Here is a 22,393-nt window from a genome sequence, read left to right as displayed (position 1 = left end):
CAACGGCTTACCGGAAATTCGACTTCGTTTTTTGGGCAATAGAAGTTTGTACTAGTGTTATGCAATCGTAAAACTTTTTTAAAAGTGTAAAGAAGAAAAAAAACACAATTCTGATATAAAAACCGAAATCTACCATTCATTTAATAATTTTTATGTTCACATAGCAAATGTTTATAGGAAGTTCTGTTTTTCAAAATTCTAGTTCTTATTACCACACATTTAGTAAAAAATACAAAACTGTAAAGTAAATTTAACCCGATAAATGGTATTTATGCCATGCTCGTACAGTGATAAAAAAATTAATTAAATAAAATAAATTTACCACGTTTACCAAATTTTATCACATTTTATGTAACTATATTTTATTGCTACTTTTACCAAGATCATTACCATAGCACTTCGGTAAAAATCCCCTTGCTGTTTGGTCAGAAACACAAAATTTGCCATATTCTAATAGTCTTGATTATTTTTTTTTTCTCAATGCACATTTCATTGTTTTCAATTCTTATCCTGTTTTGATATATTTACTTAAAAGTGTTATTTTACCCATTTCCTTATTTGATTTTGATTGAATAATTACAATTTTCAGGGAATTCCGTGCGAAATATAACTTTTAGTAAATATTTATTATTTTTTTATTATTTAATTTAATAATAGTAGAAAAGTTTTGATCTTCAAGGTACACATTTTTCCCAATCATTTTAAAGAACAAAATTTCACAAACCATAATACAAAATTTGAACAAATTCGATCGAATAGTTCCTGAGAAATCAAATTTTAAATATCTGAAATTTTTGAAATTAGCATATTTGAGGTCTCCTCCTCAAACCATTAAGTCCTAGAACGTGAAGATCATTAGATTAAAAGTTATTCAGGGTGGTCCGTTTTCTGCTGCGCACTGAACATGAGCTTTTTTTTTTAAAAGTATATAATTACGTTCAAATAAACATTAAATTCAATTAAATTAATTTAATGAATTAATTAAAACATCAAATAAACATAAACATTAAATAAATAAACATTAAAAGCCAGTCTTTAATCAGATGTTAGATTCATATAATTAAGGTAAAGCTTTTTTCGAGCTTTCATTTTCGGTGCTTTTTTTTAAATCCCTGAGTAGCGGTTTTTAAGAAAAGATAGTTATAAATCTGAATTAATAGTTGCATTTATATTAGTTTCACTGTCGTCACTACACATTAAAAAAGTGCTTAGATCATTACACTTCAATAAATAACATTCGATTTTGTTAATGGAAAATAATACACTATTTGTTCTTCATTTTATGTTTTTCATTTTAGTCGAATTATTTCCCTTGTATTTTTGGAGATGAATCTACTAGATGTATATCGTAATTATCCTTCCCTTTTCATGCATTTTAAATTCAAATGAGTACATTTAAGTCAAACGATTCCTTTTAAATTGAGTTATGTTACTTTCTTAATCATTTATTTTTAATTCCTGGAGGCAAAATGTTTATGAGTAAAAATATCTAAGAAATATTTAAATATTAAAATCAATTTTTGTTGCAAAACTATCTCCCTGAAGGTTTTCTATTCCAGAGGTTTTCTTTTTAAAATGTTTGAAAAATAGTATTTTTCTTTCATCAATGTTTTTTGTATTTCTTTTAAAAAATAACGAAATTTTAATTTTTCTTATAAATATTTATGAAAAGTCGAATTTAATTCGAAAAGCAAAGTTTCTAGTAATTTTTATACTTTACTAATCATTATAATCTGATCATTTATTTGTTGACTTAACTGATTCTTTGCAGATTTTTCATCTTATCTCTGCTTTTCTCAATATTTAATAGGTTTAAACAAAATTCATTTACTTAAGATATCATTGAGCAGTTCTTGCTATAAATTTAAATGCTTCTATTTTTTAGATTTTTCTTTTATAAATTTTCTAGTGTGTATAAAAATAAAAAGAATCAGATAGTATATGCAAAGTCATTTTTTAATTATATATTATTTTATAACTGTTATTGAACAGTCGACCAAAGTTTCGAGTTCATGATTACTACCAATGTTTAACTCAACGTAATTTTAAACCCAATCCAGATGACAAGGGAACTCCTGGATCAAGTATATGGAGACACTTGCCTTCGTGGCGAACCCTTTGATTGGACCAACCTACATTTGCCAGGGGTCTGTTTAAAAGAAATTTGGGTCCGTTAACGGACCCTTCACAAAATATCTTTTCATAAAAACGGACCCTTCACAAAATATTTTAACTTAAAAACGGACCCTTCACAAAATAATTTTTCTTTTAATCGGACCTTTCACAATTTGTTTATCTTCATTATTATTTTGTTAATCGAATAAACCCTTTCCAGGGCAGAAAACAAGAAAGATGGAGGTAAACGAATTAAGTTTTGTTTTCGGTAGACGATTCTTCCATTATTCGCCCGAAATGAATATTCTGCGTTCAGCAGTATAAGCTAAATACCAAATATTTGTATGTTGCATCTCTAATTTAGAAGCAGGAATTGTTGTTTATTTTTGAAAATTTAATTTTTTTAATCATAATTTTACAGTGTTGAGCATAATCTTGCATGTCTTTACAATTTAAAAACTCCTTGAAAAAGTTTTTTTTTGCCATAACGGACCCTATTTGCACAAATTTTTAAAAGCGGACCCTGGTTGAAAGAATGTGAGTAATTTTTTTCGCAATTTCACGAAAAACGGACCTTTCACAAAATGTCTGGACAGACCCCTGTTTGCGTTACATAATAAGAAATATCCATGAAAATCTCCCACGGTTAGTCTGACGGCAAGAGGACTCTCACCCATGATCTGTCTACCACTGCTGTGTTTTTCATCTGCACTGTATTCGATGCGAGCCGAGGATGGAATTCTTAACGATAATCCAATCCAACGCTGAGATTCGAACATGGTACCATAGTTGGGAGGCAAAGCGCTTTATTCCCTGAGCCACCACCGCTCTATGTGCAAAGTTTTAGTTTATAACCCTCGTTGAAGAGATGGCCCAATTTTCAGCTTACGACTAACATTTTCCAACCCGGTAGCTTTTCAACTTTGAACCCATTCCAGAAGACAACGGAATTCCTGGACCAAGCATTATAGCAAACTAGCCTTCGCGGAGGACTTTTTGATGGAACTAACCTTCATTTGCTTTACATGAAGAGGAAAGCCTCCCGCGGTCAGCCAGACAAAATTGGGATTCTAACACATGACCTCTTTGAGGACAGTCACGTCACTGAGGATAGTCGTGTCAGTACTGTGGTCAGTGCGAGCCGAGAGCAGAATTTGTTCCAAAACAAATTCTCCACTGGGATTCAAACATAGATCACTTCATTGGGAGGTGAATGCTCTATCCCCTGAGCCGCAGCGGATCTGACTAAATTATTAGAATATTTTAAAGTACGGAATGGATCTCAGAAATCTAAGTGGTTTAGTGGTTGAGGCGCTGTATTGAATGATTTTAAGGGATGGCAACAGAACAGGGAAATCGGGGAGATGAAAACGTCGGGGAATTTTATGAAATTGGAAAAATCAGGGAAGTGTCTGGGGATATAATAAATGTACCTAAAATGTCGAGGAAATTAATTAATTTGAGTACGACGTATTTCAATTTCTCTAAAAATTTGTCGCTTAATTTTTTTTTTTGAAAATTGCTTATTTTCAAATCCAATAAATGTTTTGTAATGTATTTTAACTGTCAGAATAAAGACGAAAAAGAAAGAAAGAAAACCAGTGTCCAAGAGTGGCAATTCAGGGTACTCACTGTGAAGAGGTTGTGAGGAACTAATGTCGTTAACAAAGGAATCGCCATTCATATAAATAAAACAAGTTTTCAAGATTAATGTCCCTTGTTCTGTTATACAACTTTTTATCTTTCTCGGCTACTGGGTTTTTCCAGTTTTGTTTCTCGCCTGTATTTTTCCTTGTATTTTCCAATCAACTTTATGTCTTATATTTCAAATCAATTTTGTTTCTTCTCATTCATGTCTTGAAAATGAGCACCTCTTTTTGAGCACTTGAAACAGGTCGACTGTTATTTCCAATTTGTATTTTTTTAAAGCGAATGAAATTTTTAATCAAGTAGTAACTGAACACTTATATTTTTTATTTATTTATTTATTTAAAGTTAAGTAATCAATTCCTAAAAAAAACTTATTCATCTTCAAATTTAATTCATTTATTTGTGTTTGCTGAAAGGGAAGTTGTTAAGTAGCAGAAACTTTTTTTGCGAATTCGTAGGGATTTTCCCCCTTCGCGGCACGAAATCATTATTCAGAACTGAACTGAAAACATGCCCTTCAGTCTAGAATTGAGTTGATAAGATTGCAGTTTCAAGAAACCGTCGTTCCTTTTTCTCATTTATAAACATTCTAAAGATTTTTAAGCCGGCACGAAAATCTAAAATATTTTCCTAAACTCGTGTTTGGCTTAGAAGAAAACTTTTCTCATTACATTAATGTCCCCCGAAGTATCAGCAGAATTCGAAGAAGATATTCTGTTTGCACACGAAAGCACCCTCAAACAGAACATGCTCTTAAATTTCAATAGTTCTCGCCTACCTTTCGCCAAAAACGGCTTGGAACATTTTATGCCCAGAATATCGCCTGTGGGACACATTAAAATTTTCTCCGCGATCGCAAACTAGAAATAGACATTTGTATTCAAGCCTGGTAGATATGTATGTATCCATATAGGAAGAATTGATTTGTGTGGTGTACTGGAGTCGGTGTGTTAGTTAGGATTGGGAATTATTTTTCTTTCATATTGTTTTGCTTACTGAAAGTGTTTTTTTTTTTTTTTTTTTTGTGGTTCTGCAGTACTGTTTTTTAGATTTGTGCCCGACTATAGCCAGATTAAAAATGATGTTTTATTTTTTTAAACCAACTAAGCGCTTATGAGAAATGCTATAGATAGATTTTAAGAATACTTTTCATTTAGGGATTTGAGATAAGGCTTTTGGAAAACATGTAGGGACATGATGAAAGTTATGAAAAAATCTGAATTAATATCCAAATTAAGAAGATTTCAGTTGGCTGTGTTTAGTTAGTGATTTAAAAAAGAAATAAAGAAACCGATTTTTTTTGTTTAAATTAGATTTCTTCTGTTTGAATCAGACTTTTTTCGATTTTTTAAAAATACTTTAAGAACTTCATTTGCTAATTAGCTAAAATTTAAACTACAGCTAAAATTTAACTTATTTCATAATTTCCTCCGGGGTTTCGAAGCGTTATAGTAAAAAAACAAAGACGAATATGGCAAAAAAGAACATATGAAATTATTCCGAAAGTATTCAAGTTTTAATTTAAGCAGTTGCCGGTAGATGGCAGTAACACGTACCACTGACGCCAGTTATAGTAAACATATGGTTGTAGTAAACAGAGGGAATTATGAATAACTCTGTATAATTGTATTTAACATATTATTAAAATAAATCAAAAATGGAAATCACGTTGCTGCACTAAAAATTGTTGAGGGAATAAATTCAAATTTATTGAAAATCGAATTCACAAATTTGTTTTCTCAATTTTTGTCATTTTAAAATTTTTTTTTTTAATAGCAGCATTAAATTTTCAGTTTGCATTCAGAAAAAATTCATAGGAAAATTCCAGAATGTCATTTCACTTCAAAAGGGCTGATTTTTATTTAACACTAAATACTTAGTTTAGTTTTGTTTATTGAAACTTCAAAAGTGCTGATATTTAAAAACTTGGTTTGTTTTTGTTTATTGAAACTAACACAGTAATATATTCACTTGCAATAAATTAGAAAACTATGAAAAACAGTAAAAAAAAATTATACAATCAAATATTAAAATGCTGTTTAAAAAGATTTTTTTTAAAATAATTTGATTTTAATCGATGATTTCGTTAAAAATCATACTACAGACATACAATTATTTCATTGCTGTAATGTGGCATTTTATTCGGTGTTGAAACTTTGAATGTATCTTTTTCTCATAAGGTACACCCTTATAGTTTATAAAATATTATATTTCTGTTATTTGGGGTATTATTGTATTTTTTTTTTCGTTCTGTGTTTTGATGAAGATGCTCCGTCATAGTTCTGAAACAAAAGTGTTTCTGTCCTATTTGATATTTAAACTTTCTCTCATTTTGTGTTTTGACAAGAAGGAAGGTTTTCAATTGGATGTTCTTTTTTGTTTGATATCATTTATTATATTTTTTAGGTTGCTTTAACCAGGGGTCTGTTTAGAAGAAATTTGGGTCCGTTAACGGACCCTTCACAAAATATCTTTTCATAAAAACGGACCCTTCACAAAATATTTTAACTTGAAAACGGTCCCTTCACAAAATGATTTTTCTTTTAATCCGACCCTTCACAAATTTCTTTATCTTCATTATTATTTTGTTAATCGAATAAACCCTTTCCAGGGCTGAAAACAAGAAAGATGGATGTAAACGAATTAAGTTTTATCTTCGGCAGACGATTCTTCCATTATTTGTCCGAAATTAATATTCTGCGTTCAGCAGTATAGGCTAAATACCAAATATTTGTATGTTGCATCTCTAATTTAGAAGCAGCAATTGTTGTTTATTTTTTAAAATTTAATTTTTTTAATTATAATTTTACAGTGTTGAGCATAATCTTGTATGTCTTTACAATTTTAAAAACTCATTGAAAAAAAAAATTTCTGCAATAACGGACCCTATTTGCACAAATTCATAAAAGCGGACCCTGGTTGAAAGAATGAGAGTAATTTTTTCACAATTTCACGAAAAACGGACCTTTCACAAAATGTCTGGACAGACCCCTGCTTTAACTTATCTTAAGTAGCCTAGTTGTAACTAGTTAATAAAAAGATAGTATCATTTTGGGTTGTGTCAATAGCATTAAAACTGAAAAAAAGTCATATTTTTGCTATGAACAACAACCTTTCTGCTACTTTAACTCTCGTCACTGTGACTATCTCAATAATTATTCGTGAGATTTTGATAACGTTTTTTTTTTTTTTTTCGTAAAAAGTCTGTTGTCCTGAAGTAGTATAAAAGTTTCTTATAATTTTGTGAAATTAGGGTCTACGTTTCTGTATTGTGAAAAATCACAAAGCACAGTGGTCACAAAGCCCTATGGCCCACTGGTCTGTGCTTTGAAAATTCGGCTCGTGGTTTTATTTTTAAATTTTTAATATTAAATTATTAATTTGTTAATTTTTATTATAAATTATTATATTAATTCATTTTTAAGATAAAATATTTTGAGAAGAGACCGTTTTTAAAATAACATAATTTGTTAAGGACCCGGTTTTTTTTCTTCTTTTTTTTTTTTTTTTTTTTTTGCAAAATATTTTCTGACGAGTTTTTTTTCTTTACTTTTTTGAACATAACAAATTTTGTGAAAGGTTCGTTAATGAGTCCAAATTAGTTTCCTATAAACCCTAGTTTTATTTCTTTAATCAAATAATATTTAGGTATTTTTTCTCTTCGATATCAGCCCTATGAACAAGTGGAACATTAGGTGGAACTTTTCTTCACTCTAATAATCCTGAATGAACTTACTCTTCATAAAATACCGGAATCCATTGGTTCTTGCTCTTTCCAAGAGCAGAAAACCATAATTAAATGAGGGCGTTGTTCTAATTTCCCAAGATGCATTACTCAATTGGAGCCATAATTTTTGGAGAATGGTGTGATAATGGCTCATTTTCTCGCATTCTTTAAATGAAGAAGTTAATCTAGTCCGAATAAGTTCCGTGTCTTATTTTCTTCTGCGAGATTTCTATTGATTTGAAAAAGTGATCAATATTTACCAGGTCATGGCGATTTATTTATGCACGTTAGGGCTGAATTTCGGATATTGATGAAAGGTTTCAGAGAAATACAATTTCGTAAAAAAATTTTAATTTATTTTTAATAATCTGCACTACAGATAACAAAAAAATAATAAAAATTGAAGACATATAATTAAGTTGCGAAAAAAAGGAATTAAAAGAGGTTGAAAATTTAAAAACAAAATTTTACGTAAGAAAGAAAAATGAAATTTAATAAAAAATCCGTTTGGTAATTTGATTGTTTTCCTGCAATTTTCTCTACGCATTTCCAAAATATTTTTTTCTTCGATTATGAAATTTTTAATAAGTTAATACTACACTCGAATTCAAATCTTGAGCACATCTCCTTCTGAGGGACTAGATTCCATCGTCCATAAAGATCAAGGGGCTCATGTCCATGATTCTGAGAAAAAAACGAATTCCAGGGTGCACAGCAAACGTTTATGCACAACACGGCCCATCTTCACTGTGTAATAACTCGCGGAGAGAACTGATTTTCAACGTTATTGCTTTGTCATAACTAAGTTATCCTCAAAATGCAACATATGACTATTCAATTCTCACTTTTTTGAAAAATGAACATAAACTGGTCTTCCCCCTTGATCCTCAAATGGTTTCCAGGGGTCTGTTTAGAAGAAATTTAGATTAGTAAACAAAATATCTTTTCATAAAAACGGACCCTTCACCGAATAATTTATCTTTTAATCGGACACTTCACAAATTTATTTATTTTCATTACTGTTTTGTTAATCAAATAAACCCTTCTCGGGGGGGGGGGGGGAGAAAGACATATGTAAACGAACTAAGTCTTGTCTTCGCCAGACCCTTCTTCCTTTATTCGTCCGAAATTAATATTCTGCGTTCAGCAGTATAGGCTAAATACCAAATATTTAAATGTTGCATATCTAATTTAGTAGCAGCAATTGCTATTTATCTTTAAAATTCTTTTTTATTACCACTTAACAGTGTTGAGCATAATCTTGTATCTCTTTAATATTTAAAAACTCATTGAAAAAGTGTTTTGCAATAACAGGACCCTATTTGCACAAATTTACAAAAACAGGACCCTGGTTGAAAGAATGTGACTTAACGTTTATTTTATATTCACAAATTACTAGTAATTTTTGCACAATTTTACAAAAACGGACTTTTCACAAAATGTTAGGACAGACCCCTGGTTTCTTTCTTGTAGATCGTTTTTACCAAACTTCTGGATTTCTACGTGGTTTCTTAAAGCAGCAATGATTTTAATTTGTCATCAGTACAGCAAGCAAATTTCGAATCACGCATTTGAGTAATATCGCTCTGATCCAATCACCGGTAAAGTTACTATATGGTTATGTCGATCTTTATTTTAACAATTGTAGCTATGAAATTCAACGTCGTTTCTAACGCTTTAATATAATACTTTGAATATCAGAAATGTATTAAATTTATTTTCACATTAAAAGCCTTAAATATATTTATTATTATGTATATTTTAAAAATCATTAAAACACAGATTTAATTTTAAAAAAAAAACACTGAGTATAATTTTTTTTACAAAGGAATAAGAAAAATCATCAACCTTTGCACTGTCTAAAATTCGATAACGGACGTGCAAAAGTTGCTAAGATTATTGTAGCCAGTGGCTACTAATCATAATTGCTACTAATTGCTAATCAAGACCTTTATGAAAATAAGCAGACATTGAACCAAAACATTCGATAGTTTGAATAATTTAAAATAAAATAAAAAGAATAAAATTATATTCTCAACTCATGATGAAGGCTTAATGATTATCAGTTTTAATTTTTTAAGGTGATTTAAGATTAAATTACCACCATAAATTAATTTACTTTTGATGTTTGGAAGTTGGCATTTGTTTTTAGTTGTCAGCATATCAATATTTTTTAATTAAATTATTTTATTTTCAATTGCAGGGATCTGTTTAGAAGAAATTTGGGCCCGTTAACGGACCCTTCACAAAACATATTTTCATGAAAACGGACCCTTCACAAAATATCTTTTCATGAAAACGTACCCTTCACAAAATATTTTAACTTAAAACGGACCCTTCACAAAATATTTTAACTTAAAAACGGACCCTTCACAAAATAATTTATCTTTTAATCGGACCCTTCACAAATTTGTTTATCTTCATTATTGTTTTGTTAATCGAATAAACCCTTCCCAGGGGAAAAAAAAAGAAAGACTGATGTAAACGAACTAAGTTTTGTCTTCGGCAGGCGCTTCTTCCATTATTCGACCGAAGTGAATATTCTGTGATGAGCAGTATAGGCGAAATACCAAATATTCTTATGTTGCATCTCTAATTTAGTAGCAGCAATTGTTGTTTGCTTTTGAAAATTTAATTTTTTTAATTATAATTTTACAGTGTTGAGCATAATCTCTTTACAATTTAAAAACTCATTGAAATTTTTTTTTGCAATAACAGGACCCTATTTGCACAAATTCACAAAAGCGGACCCTGGTTGAAAGAATGTGGCTTAACGTTTATTTTATCTTCACAAATTACGCGTAATTTTTTCACAATTTTATAAAAACGGACCTTTCACAAAATGTCTGGACAGACCCCTGAATTGGGTACTTGCAACTCGCGAAGAAGACGATCACTGATATACAAGCACGTGACCTATGACCTCAGTGCAAGCTGATTATTTATAAACAAGATGAAGCGTCAAGCTAAGTTTCCCCACATAAATTAGAATGTTAATTAACGTGAAGTTAATTCCTAATCGCTCATTGAATTCGTTAAAATTTCTCTTCTACGTTTTTTACTTAACTTAAATTTATTATTTGCATATGTATTTTGTTGTAACCGTGGTATATTATTTTGTGCATCTGGCAACTTCGATGCATAATTAGTTTGTTTTTGTTCTACATAGCTTCGTATCTGTCTTTGAGTTAAGTAAGAAATATATAGTGAACAAATTAAAATCTTTGTGAAAGAAAACAGAATGTGTCACTTAAGAGAAGTAATACTTGGCAGGTTTAGCTTACTCGAAATAGAATAGAAAGAACAGTTGATAACGAAAACAAATATCACGTTTCAATGACCAATCAGGATCGAGATACTCACACTACGTCAATTGGAGGTATCCTGTTGTTTAGAAATTTGAATCTGGTTTAAATTGACTCCATTTCAGTTTAAATTTTTTATTCAAGCAATAATTATGTTTTTTTTTCTTATTAAATAAGTTTTTTTTTATGCAAAATTGTTTTTAATGCGATTTTATAAACAGGGGTCTGTCCAGACATTTTGTGAAAGGTCCGTTTTTCGTGAAATTGTGAAAAAATTACTCACATTCTTTCAACCAGGGTCCGCTTTTATGAATTTGTGCAAAAAGGGTCATGTTATTGCAAAAAACTTTTTCAAAGAGTTTTTAAATTGTAAATAGATACAAGATTATGCTCAGCACTGTAAAATTATTATTAAAAAATTAAATTTTCAAAAATAAAGAGCAATTGCTGCTTCTATATCAGAGATGCAACATACAAATATTTGGTATTTAGCCTATACTGCTGAACGCAAAATATTCATTTCGGACAAATAATGGAAGAATCGTCTGCCGAAGACAAAACTCAATTCGTTTACATCCGTCTTTCTTGTTTTCTGCTCTGGAAAGGGTTTATTCGATTAACAAAATAATAATGAAGATAAACAAATTTGTGAAGGGTCCGATTAAAAGAAAAATCATTTTGTGAAGGGTCCGTTTTTAAGTTAAAATATTTTGTGAAGGGTCCGTTTTTAAGTTAAAATATCTTGTGAAGGGTCCGTTTTTAAGTTAAAATATTTTGTGAAGGGTCCGTTTTTATGAAAAGATATTTTGTGCAGGGTCCGTTAACGGACCCAAATTTCTTCTAAACAGACCCCTGATAAATATAAATATTGTTTTAATTTTAATTGTGAATAGGCAGGGGTCTGTTTAGAAGAAATTTGGGTCCGTTATCGGACCCTTCACAAAATATCTTTTCGTAAAAACGGACACTTCACAAAATATCTTTTCATAAAAACGGACCCTTCACAAAATATTTTAACTTAAAAACGGACCCTTCACAAATTAATATATCTTTTAATCGGACCCTCCACAAATTTGTTTATCTTCATTATTGTTTTGTTAATCGAATAAACCCTTCCCAGGAAGGGGGGGGGGGAGAAAGACAGATGTAAACGAACTAAATTTTGTCTTCGGCAGAAGCTTTTTCCTTTATTCGTCCGAAATGAATATTCTGCTTTCAGCATTATAGGCTAAATCGCTTATTTAGTAGCTGCAATTGCTGTTTATTTTTTAAAACTTAATTTTTTTAATTGTATATACAGTGTTGAGCATAATCTTGTATGTCTACACAATTTAAAAACTCCTTGAAAAAGTTTTTTTGCAATAACGGATCCTGTTTGCACAAATTCACAAAATCGGACACTGGTTGAAAGAATGTGATTTAACGTTTATTTTATATTCACAAATTACGAGTCATTTTTTCACAATTTTATAAAAACGGACCTTTCACAAAATGTCTGGACAGACCCCTGATAGGCTATAATATTAAATGATGTTTTCTATTGATCTGCAAGTTCTTAATATGTGGAAAATAAATTATGCATGAACAATAGAGAAGTTGGTAACTATTACTTTACGTATAAATTGACAACTTCTCACTATATCCCATCTTACGACAATTTTAAATTCTCAGACAACTTTATTTACTCCACTAACATAAATTGCCTCGAACATAGCTACCAAAAAGACTTTAATTGGGCTGTTTTAAGGCAGAATCGATTTCGTTCCTGGAATGATTCTAAATTTCGAACAACTCTATTCTTGATGATAGAATACTTTTATTACTGAAGTAATTCTAAATGAGAAGTCAGTTTTGATTAAACGTCAGGTTACTCTGGTCGCAGTAGCGAGAAGACACTTTCAGTCAACTCTGATACTTTACGAACGCGAATTTATTCGAATTATTTTCTCTGACAAATTGCTTTGGCAATTTGTGTCGAAATAGGTATTTTAAATTTATTCTGACGTGCTAAATTGTTAGAAATTCAAACATAATGATTATAGTGGAAATATAATCCAAAAATATTAAGTTCTCATAACGGTTTCTTTTCTCTAAATTTTAACTGTTTGGTTAAAAGTTTTTTAAAAAACTAGTTTTTTATTGCAATTTATTTTTACTTCGATCATTAAATTTTAACATTTTTTATTATGCTTTATCTAAAGTCTATAACAGTGGTTTCCAACTGGCTGCCCGGGGGCCGCATCCAGCCCGCGAAGGCTTTTTTGTGAGCCGCGAACTAAAATATATTAGTTGTCATTTTTTTGGGGACAATTTTCGTAAAAAAATCTGTATGGATTTAAAATACTTTTCTCGTTATTAAAAACCTAATTTCTTCGTTTCTGTGAAATTTAACATACCAACGGTGCAAAAAAATTTATTTCTCAGGTTTTGCATCCAAAAAAATATTTATTCAAATACAAAAATAATCGTGTTTGTTGCTCTTTTTTATTTCATATTTTTGTATTTTGTGAATATAGTTTAGCATGTGTGTATCGAAAATTTTCTCGAAGAAATTCTCCGATTTAACTTTTTGAAACAACTCATTTTGGGCGAAAATATTTACACGCACATTTGTAAATTTAAAATGTAAATATCTATTCTCTGGTGGTTGCAGCAGACAAATTTCAATTTTTTCATTGAACATTTTGTGTGCTACTATGTAAGTTTTAATACCAACCTTTTTAAAGTTTTATATCTTAACAATTTGATATCTTTTGCGCATTGATTATTTAATACAAAGGTGCACATTAAAGTTATTGTAGCCCGAATTATTTAATACGCAATTAAATATTTTTAAAAATCTACTTCTTACTTTAATTTGTGATTCAATACTTTTGTTTTGCATAACTTGGTAAAAATGTGACAGTAATATTTAATGTTCCTTCAAACATAAAAGAGTCCTACATAAAATTTTGATAAAGTTGCAGCCCGTCATTTGATTTGTGTTTTTAATTGTGGCCCCCGGCCTCATGTAAGTTGGAAACCCCTTGTCTGTACGCATAGTAACTGATAAGTATAACTGTCCAGTCTCGTCGTAAATGTGAAAAATTATGAACAAATACAGCATCAAAATATAACAGATTATAACCTGAATGAATATATCAACAATTATGGTACCCATGTACCTAAAACTTCACTGAAGTTGATACATTATTAAAGCGAAATTAGTGGTTTCGATAAATCACATTAGTATGATGCAAAATAGAATCCGAAAACAAACTAATTGAGTGAACGAAAGAGTTGACGTGAAGAGCGTACTTAAATTCGCCAAGGCGCCAACATGCAATCGCTATTTTTTTCCCACTAAGTTACAAAAAACTAAAATCAATTTTATTTCTCTTTAGTTTTTAATCTGAATCAAAATAGAATACGTACTTAAGCTCATTGCATTTTTTACTCCAATCGAAAGAAACACACACAAAAAAAATCTTCTACCCGTTATAATTAATTCAAATCTAAATATACTAAAATTTATTTTAGTTACTTGTAAGTTTTAACCGAAATCGAAAAAAATTAAAATCCACTTAAATTCTTCATCATTCTAACACAAGCCCAAAGAACTTCTGTACATGGACAAAGGACATAGTTTCACCGAGTGCCATTTGAGTAAAATGAAATAACATTTACATGAAAATAAAAATGCTGACACATTTTTCCACAATAGTGGGGTGTAAGACGACCCTTGATCAAGATTTGAACTTTTGTCACACATGGTGAAAACGATATATTTCCTTACTGAGCCATCCAGGCTACAAGATCACAAAACAACAAGCGTGTAGCACTAGCTGCTTTTTCCTAATTTGGGTAGATGAATTGTTCAATTTCTTTTGCAGAAAGGTGGGGAATGCATGATCAGCGGTGGCGAAGGGAATAGAGTACTTGCCTCCCAATAAGGTTGCCCAGCGATGACTCCTCGATGCGAATTCTTCTCGCGACACGCATCGACTGCAGTGCTGACGTAATCTTTCTACGGTCGTGTGAGGCTTTTGAGGTATTTCCCATCCATTGTAGCACAAATTCGAGTTTGTTGTATCAAAAAGTTGTCCACGAAAACTACTTTTTTTCATAATGTTTACTTGACTTCTGGGTTGGATATCCAATTATAAGACTAGGAAGCAGACCTGTATAATATACATGAACGCCATTAGTGAAAAATTTGCCACCGTCACGATATTTTTTTTTTTACCATTACTTTAAAAAAAATAATAATAAACTGCCTTTCCAAACAAGGTTTGTCGTTTCCGAATTCCCGAGGGGGGAAAAAGATAACGCTTTTTTCTACCATTGCAAACGCGATTTAAAAGTACATTCACATAATTAAATTTCACACATCGCGATTCCTATTTACGCGATTTAAGATCTCGCATCGTGTTATGTATTTTGGCGATTTAACATCAAATATCGCGTTTCATTTCAAGTTAAAACCATTATTATGATTCATGTTCAAGTCACTTAAAAATTATGCATCGGAATTCATATTAATGTGATTTTAAAATCAAACATCGAGATTCGTATTCACGCGATTTTAAAATCAAACATCGAGATTCGTATTGACACCATTTTTAAAATCAAACATTGAGATTTGTATTCACGCGATTTTAAAATTAAATGTCAAGATTCGTACTCGCTTGATTTCAAGATTCATATTCACACAATTTAAAAAAAAAAAAAAAAAAAATCTTGAATTGATAGTTTGTTGGTAACGCTCTGTGGACAAATGATACCCTATATCTACTTTTTTTCTGGCTCAAATTTCAGATATTTTTTTCCATTACTTAAAAAGTGATTTTGCACATGTCGTTTTTGGATTTCTATTTTCAACTTTATTGGTTTTTTTTTTTTTTTTACCAAACTCATTCCTGTGATACAGAGTTCTATAAAAACTGAACGCTCTTAAAGAAATCGTGCTTTTCAAACCAATTTTGCAAAATGAGGTGGCGAAGAAAAGATTGAAACCAGTTACAAGAGTTTTGTAATTGAGATTGTGTTCGCAGAAAATTTTTCATTTTATCTACGTCTGCTAGCAGGGGTCTGTCCAGACATTTTGTGAAAGGTCCTGTTTTTGTAAAATTGCGAAAAAACTACTCATAATTTCTGTATATAAAATAAGCGTTAAGTCACATTCTTTCAACCAGGATTCTGCTTTCGTGAATTTGTGCAAATAGGGTCCTGTTAATGCAAAAATTGCTAAAACCTTTTTCAAGAAGTTTTTAAATTGTAAATAAATACAAGATTATGCTCAACAGTTGCAGCTACTAAATTAGAGATGCAACATACAAATATTTGATATTTAGCCTATACTGCTCAACACAGAATATTCAATTCGGACGAATAATGGAAACAAAATCACTCACATTTTTAATAATTTCAATTGACATATTTTAAATAACATAACTTAGTTATGTATCACTTTAAATGTGTTACGCATTAAGTAAATTTAAACAATTCTTAAATTTGTAATATTTTATTTAAAAAATTGCCAGAAATTAATTTTTATTTACATAATATTCTATTAATTAATTTTATGAATAAATATAAATTGATCAATTATTTATTTACAAAAAAATTTATTTAATATCAATAAGAATGAGCACACGATGTTTGTAAAAAAAGAAATATTTTCTTAGAATACTACATTTGGAATTTAAACTTAGGGAAATTTGGAAAACTCGTTTCGAACCGTCTCTCCCCCCCCCCCGGGAAGAGTTTATTTGATTAACAAAACAATAATGAAGATAAGCAACTTTGTGAAGGGTGCAATTAAAAGATAAATTATTTTGTGAAGTTTCCGTTTTTATAAAAAGATGTTTTGTGAAGGGTCCGCTAACGGACCCAAATTTCTTATAAACAGACCCCTGGTAAGGAAGTTGAATATTAATAGTGGTAAATCCAATAATAAAATTTTCACCTCTGGAATTGATAAATAGGAGCTGAAATTTTTTTACTTATTATAGTAAACCACTTACTTACACCACGTAAGTGTGTACTATGTTAATAAAATGTATTATGTGACGTAAAATAACTTTGTGCGTTGAAATTTCGTTAAGTGAAATCAATACTTAGCGAACATAAATTATTCCAATTGTTTCAACTGAAAGTTTTAACTGTAAAGTAGCTTTCCAACTATTGTTAGGAGCTACTCAAGTTTTTCTTTACTATAAAGCCCTTCTCGCTATTCAAATTGTTAGTGTATTCCATCCTTTCCAAGAACCTTCTACGTGTATTGAGTCGACAAAATGCGATATCTACGTTCTCTGTTTACACAAGGAAGTACTCGTATATTGTATATTGTGTTTGCTTTTGAAACAGGGATTTTTTTTTCTTTTTCACAGTCTCTAACGTAGGGAAAAAAACCGTTCAAGAAATCCCCATTGCTACAAATATTGTGGAACCATTCGGCTTTTATTTGCAAAAAAAGACGATGTTTTTCCTTTATTGTTTCGTATATAAACGAAAAACATTCAGAGTTAAATGCGATGGAACGGAGTTATTGATTGTAAGGGAAAAAGTCTTAAAATACCAGGTAACTGTATAAAATTATGTCTAGACAATCTGGAAAAATAAAAGTATTTGAGCGGAATATTTCGTCCTAATCTTGGTATAAAAATATTTGTGTGGCTGAGAGTATTAATGTAATTTTTATTATTTTGTACTCCCTAAAACAACGTTTCCCAATCGTTTCCCTCTGTATAATCTACGTTCTAGTGGGACTAAAAGGCGTACCATTGGGACTACAATTTTTTTAATCTAGTTATTATCATTATCCAAAGTCTACAGCTAAAAAAGTCTCTTAAACGGTTGAACAGTTAAATGATTAAATATCTGATTAACCGTTATCAGGGGTCTGCCCAGACATTTTGTGAAAGGTCCGTTTTAGTAAAATTGTGAAAAAATTACTAGTCATTTGTGAATATAAAATAAACGTTAAGTCACATTCTTTCAACCAGGGTCCGATTTTGAGAATTTGTGAAAATAGGGTCCGCTATTGCAAAAAAACTTTTTCAAGGAGTTTTTCAATTGTAAAGACATACAAGATTATGCTCAACACTGTAAAATTATAATTAAAAATATTAAATTTTCAGAAATAAACAGCAATTGCTGCTTCTAAATTAGAGATGCAACATGCGAAGATTTGGTATTTAGCCTATACTGCTGAACGCAGAATATTCATTTCGGACGAATTATAGAAGAAGCGACTGCCGAAGACAAAACTTCATTCGTTTACATCCGTCTTTCTTCTTTTTTTCCTCTGGGAAGGGTTTATTCGATTAACAAAACAAAAATGAAGATAAACAAATTTGTGAAGGATCCGATTAAAAGATAAATTATTTTGTGAAGGGTCCGTTTTTAAGTTAAAATATTTTGTGAAGGGTCCGTTTTTATGAAAAAAATATTTTGTCAAGAGTCCGTTAACAGACCCAAATTTCTTCTAAACAGACCCCTGGTTTAACCCAATCATTAGAAATCCTTATAACTCGCCCTTTGCTTTGAGACTTTACATGACATTGTGAAGTTAGTATGTTTTGGCAAGTTATATCATTTTCTACTGTGTGACCATAAGTTTTGTAACACCCTGCACAATATCACGTAGATACGTTAACATGTACGAAATGAATTATATATAAAAACTGTATGTATTCAGGGGTCTGTTTAGAAGAAATTTGGGTCCGTTAACGGACCCTTCACAAAATATCTTTTCATAAAAACGGACCCTTCACAAAATATTTTAACTTATAAACGGACCCTTCACAAAATGATTTTTCTTTTAATCGGACCCTTCACAAATTTGTTTATCTTCATTATTATTTTGTTAATCGAATAAACCCTTTCCAGGGCAGAAAACAACAAAGATGGATGTAAACGAACTAAATTTTGTCTTCGGCAGACGATTCTTCCGTTATTCGTCCGAAATGAGTATTCTGCGTTCAGCAGTATAGGCTAAATACCAAATATTTATATGTTGCATCTCTAGTTTAGAAGCAGAAATTGCTGTTTATTTTTAAAAATTTATTTTTTTTAATTATAATTTTACAGTGTTGAGCATAATCTTGTATATCTTTAGAATTTAAAAACTCCTTGAAAAAGTTTTTTTTTTTGCAATAACGGACCCTATTTGCACAAATTCAAAAAAACGGACCCTGGTTGAAAGAATGTGAATAATTTTTTCACAATTTCACAAAAAACGGACCCTTCACAAAATGTCTGGACAGACCCCTGGTATTTAACAATATTGCGAGATATATTTTTTAAATATTCTTTTTAAGCAACTTGCTGATTAAATTAATGGATTGTTTAGTTTTAGGGCATGATTTCCAGTTATTTCAATTTTTATTTAAGAATTTACTTGTGAGCTTTTGAATTACAAATTAAAAAAATAATTACATATACTATTAATTGGGAACCACTATTAAGGAGGTAAACTACAGTTCACTGGACTGTTTGAATTGTAATGCATTACTGCATTGGGAAACTAAATATATTTCTTTCTTACCCTTACTTATTTTTTCCTCATTATATTTAAACCATTAAATTTAATGAAATTCGTTACTAAGAACACTAAACTACAAATACAAATTTGAAAGATGTACTAATATTTCAGTAGTTTAACCATATTAAAACTCAATAAAAAGCATAAGTTATTTAAACGTTGATGTTTTAAAAAATAATTGTCAGGTCACCTTTTAGAAAATTTATAATTTTGAAATATGTGAGTCTTTAGGTCTAACAGTCATTAACGTTTTTTGAGTTCTTTGTCAAATTTAAAATGTTATAAAATGTCATTTTTAATCATTTTATGCAGGAAATTAAAGTTTTACAATGTAGAAAACTATATAAAATACCATATAAAATTAGTTTATTTTTGTTATATAATAAAAGTGTATATTTTTTGCATTCAAATTTTTTTCTTCGTTGGATTATTAAAATGAATGCTGTAGCTTCGAATGATGCACACTTTAACCTTAATTTCATCAATTCCTTATACTTTAAAGTTTTTTTGTAATTTTTTTTTTGTTCTTACATTTTGTAACTATCTACGCTGATAATCTAGAATGCAATATCGCTGATAATCTATGATGATAATCATCGCTAGGAATACTTAACCTTAAGAATACCTTTAAGTGTAAGCCGAGAAGAAAACAAACTCTCGATAAACATTATAAAAAAATCCGCAAATAAATAAGTAATACCATTTACATTATTATAATTATTATTACCAACATAATAACTATTTACAAATATACCTAAACCATACCTTATAACATTTAAATACAATGTGCTTTATCAGAAATGTATTTTTTATAATATTAATTGTTTTACAGTATCCTGCTAAATTTTCCTTCACCTCCATTTGATCAGTTTCTAATATTACATCAGCCAACACCTGCAATCTCTATTGTAATTCCCCTCTATATTCAAAGTGATGTATCTTTTAGCTCCATGTGTTACTAGATTCCAATGCATCTATTCCCTGTGCCAGTGATACCCTAATGCGGAGATTCACAATTAGATTTATAGAATTAGTTAATGCTTTCCACATCATCAAAGGCAGACTTCGGCGAATAATTCACCGTAAAGGGGCCTCAGTCAGTGATTGAAGGATATTTAAATCACTCACTTACGTGTAATGCAAGCATGATGTTATCTGGGAACAACAACTCAGAAGGGGAAATTCGGCAAGTAAATGGGTTGTGGTGTATTGCCTCACATTCTGCTAACTTTAAATAATTGAAAACAGGCAGAAGGGAAAACTATCAAAATGAAAGCCTTTTCGAAAACTTTAAAAATGGCGAAATTTGTAATTAGTTTTTTTTCTTCTTTTTTTTCATATAGAAGTGAAATCGCTAATTTCTCATATTTACGCATTACTTATAAGAATACTGCCGTGCAATTGAAAAAAACAACGTATAGTTTGTCTAAAGTAAGAACTCCCCTAGCCATTCGTCTGGATCTGTGGCGGTGACCATGGTTACGAGGTATAACTATTTCAATTAGGGGTGTGGGGTCACTGTTTATGACAGGTTTCGGCGAGAGAAAGGGAATCTTTTTCTTCGGTGTTTAGCCCTAGGGTGATGAGAAGCTACTTTCCCTGAAATGCGCCATTATTGTTTCCATGGCAGTAGACAGCCTCAGTTCAGCAGTAGACAGCCAGGGGGAGTTCTTACCGTCGACAAATTATAAGTGCTTCACGATTGATTCCGAGAAAAGTGGTTTGACAACTAATTTACGCTATGTAAGCTAAAATAGAATTTCAAAAAAGTGATAAAATAAAATTTATTTATATTGTTATATGTAGGTTACCATACAAAGATGCAAAATATATTAAAATCTCGATTTCGAATTTTTTCTTCGCTTACGTTGGTTTTTTCACTGCACGGCAGAATGCATTTTAATTTTCATTAAAAAAAATATGCAAATTTAATAATATTCGATGTTAGGTCACATCATATAAGACATTATCAGCTAGCTCATTTGGCGATAAATTTCGCCTGATAAGGAAATCATTGAAACTTGTATTACCTTTGAGCAAAAGCTAATTAAAATGTAGCTTACTTGGTCATAATTTTGGTTGACGATAAATTCAATTTGGCTATAATCTTTCTCTATATCAGTGGTTACCAATTGGCGGCCCACCGGCCCCATCCGGAACGCGAAGCCTTTTTTTGTGGCCCGCAAACTAAAATATGTTAGTTTTCATTTTTTTTTTTTTTTTGAGGATAATTTTCGTAAAAATCTATATGGGTTTAAAATACTTTTCTTTCGTTAAAAAAAAAAAAAAAAAAAAAAAAAAAAAAAAAAAAAAAACTAATTCCTTCGTTTTTTTGAAATTCAACATACCAACGGTGCAAAAAAAAAAATTCACTTCTTAGGTTTTGCATCCAAGAAAATATTTATTCAAGGAAATACTCATTATTGTTTGCAATTTAATACTTTAGTTTTGAACAGCTTGATAAAAATCTGGCAGTAATATTTAATGTTCCTTCAAACATAAAATTGTCCTATATAAAATTGTGACGAAGTTGCGGCCCGCCATTTGACTGGTGCTTTTAATTGTGGCCCTGCTCTATATAAAAGCGAAAATCAATCTATATATGGATGTTCGCTAATAACTCGAGTACAGGAGCACCGATTCGGATCGTGTTGTTTTTCTGCATTTTGTAATTTTTTATGGAGTGGTTTATAAGTTTAACCACTTTTTTGGCGTCATGGTGCAATATCAAATATACGAAATTCTATTGTCGAAAACTTATTGTTATAAATTAAACTTTTTTCATTATCCTCTGAATAGTTTCACCGAATGGGAAGGCATTTTTTTTTTGTTTCTAATTACTAATACATTTTAAAACATTTTGCTATATTTTCAATCCCTCTACGTTGAGTCGCTCGCATGCAATATAGAAAATTGTGTTTTTAGCTGAAGTAAAAACGTGTGCGCTGTACTCCATTACACGTTAAGAAAAGTCCATTGCGGTATAGGATTTATGTAATTATCCGCGAATACATATAATTAATTCCGTTGTCAAATTATACAAATATACTTTCAGAACAATATAAAAGC

At 30.4% G+C, this 22,393-nt stretch overlaps 1 protein-coding gene across 2 annotated transcripts in view; it reads left to right on the top strand.

Moving 5' to 3' along the window:
* The window catches only part of LOC107439425 (thrombospondin type-1 domain-containing protein 7B), a 524,453-nt gene that overhangs the window by 305,779 nt on the left and 196,281 nt on the right, over positions 1-22,393 (top strand). The gene's annotated exons all lie outside the window — the stretch shown is intronic.

Source organism: Parasteatoda tepidariorum, chromosome 5 (genome assembly GCF_982258835.1).
Source record: "Parasteatoda tepidariorum strain Cologne lab strain chromosome 5, Ptep-v5.0, whole genome shotgun sequence".
NCBI classification, from domain to species: Eukaryota; Metazoa; Arthropoda; class Arachnida; order Araneae; family Theridiidae; genus Parasteatoda; species Parasteatoda tepidariorum.
Note: the sequence above shows the minus strand (reverse complement) of the source record. Positions and strands in the feature narration are given on the sequence as shown.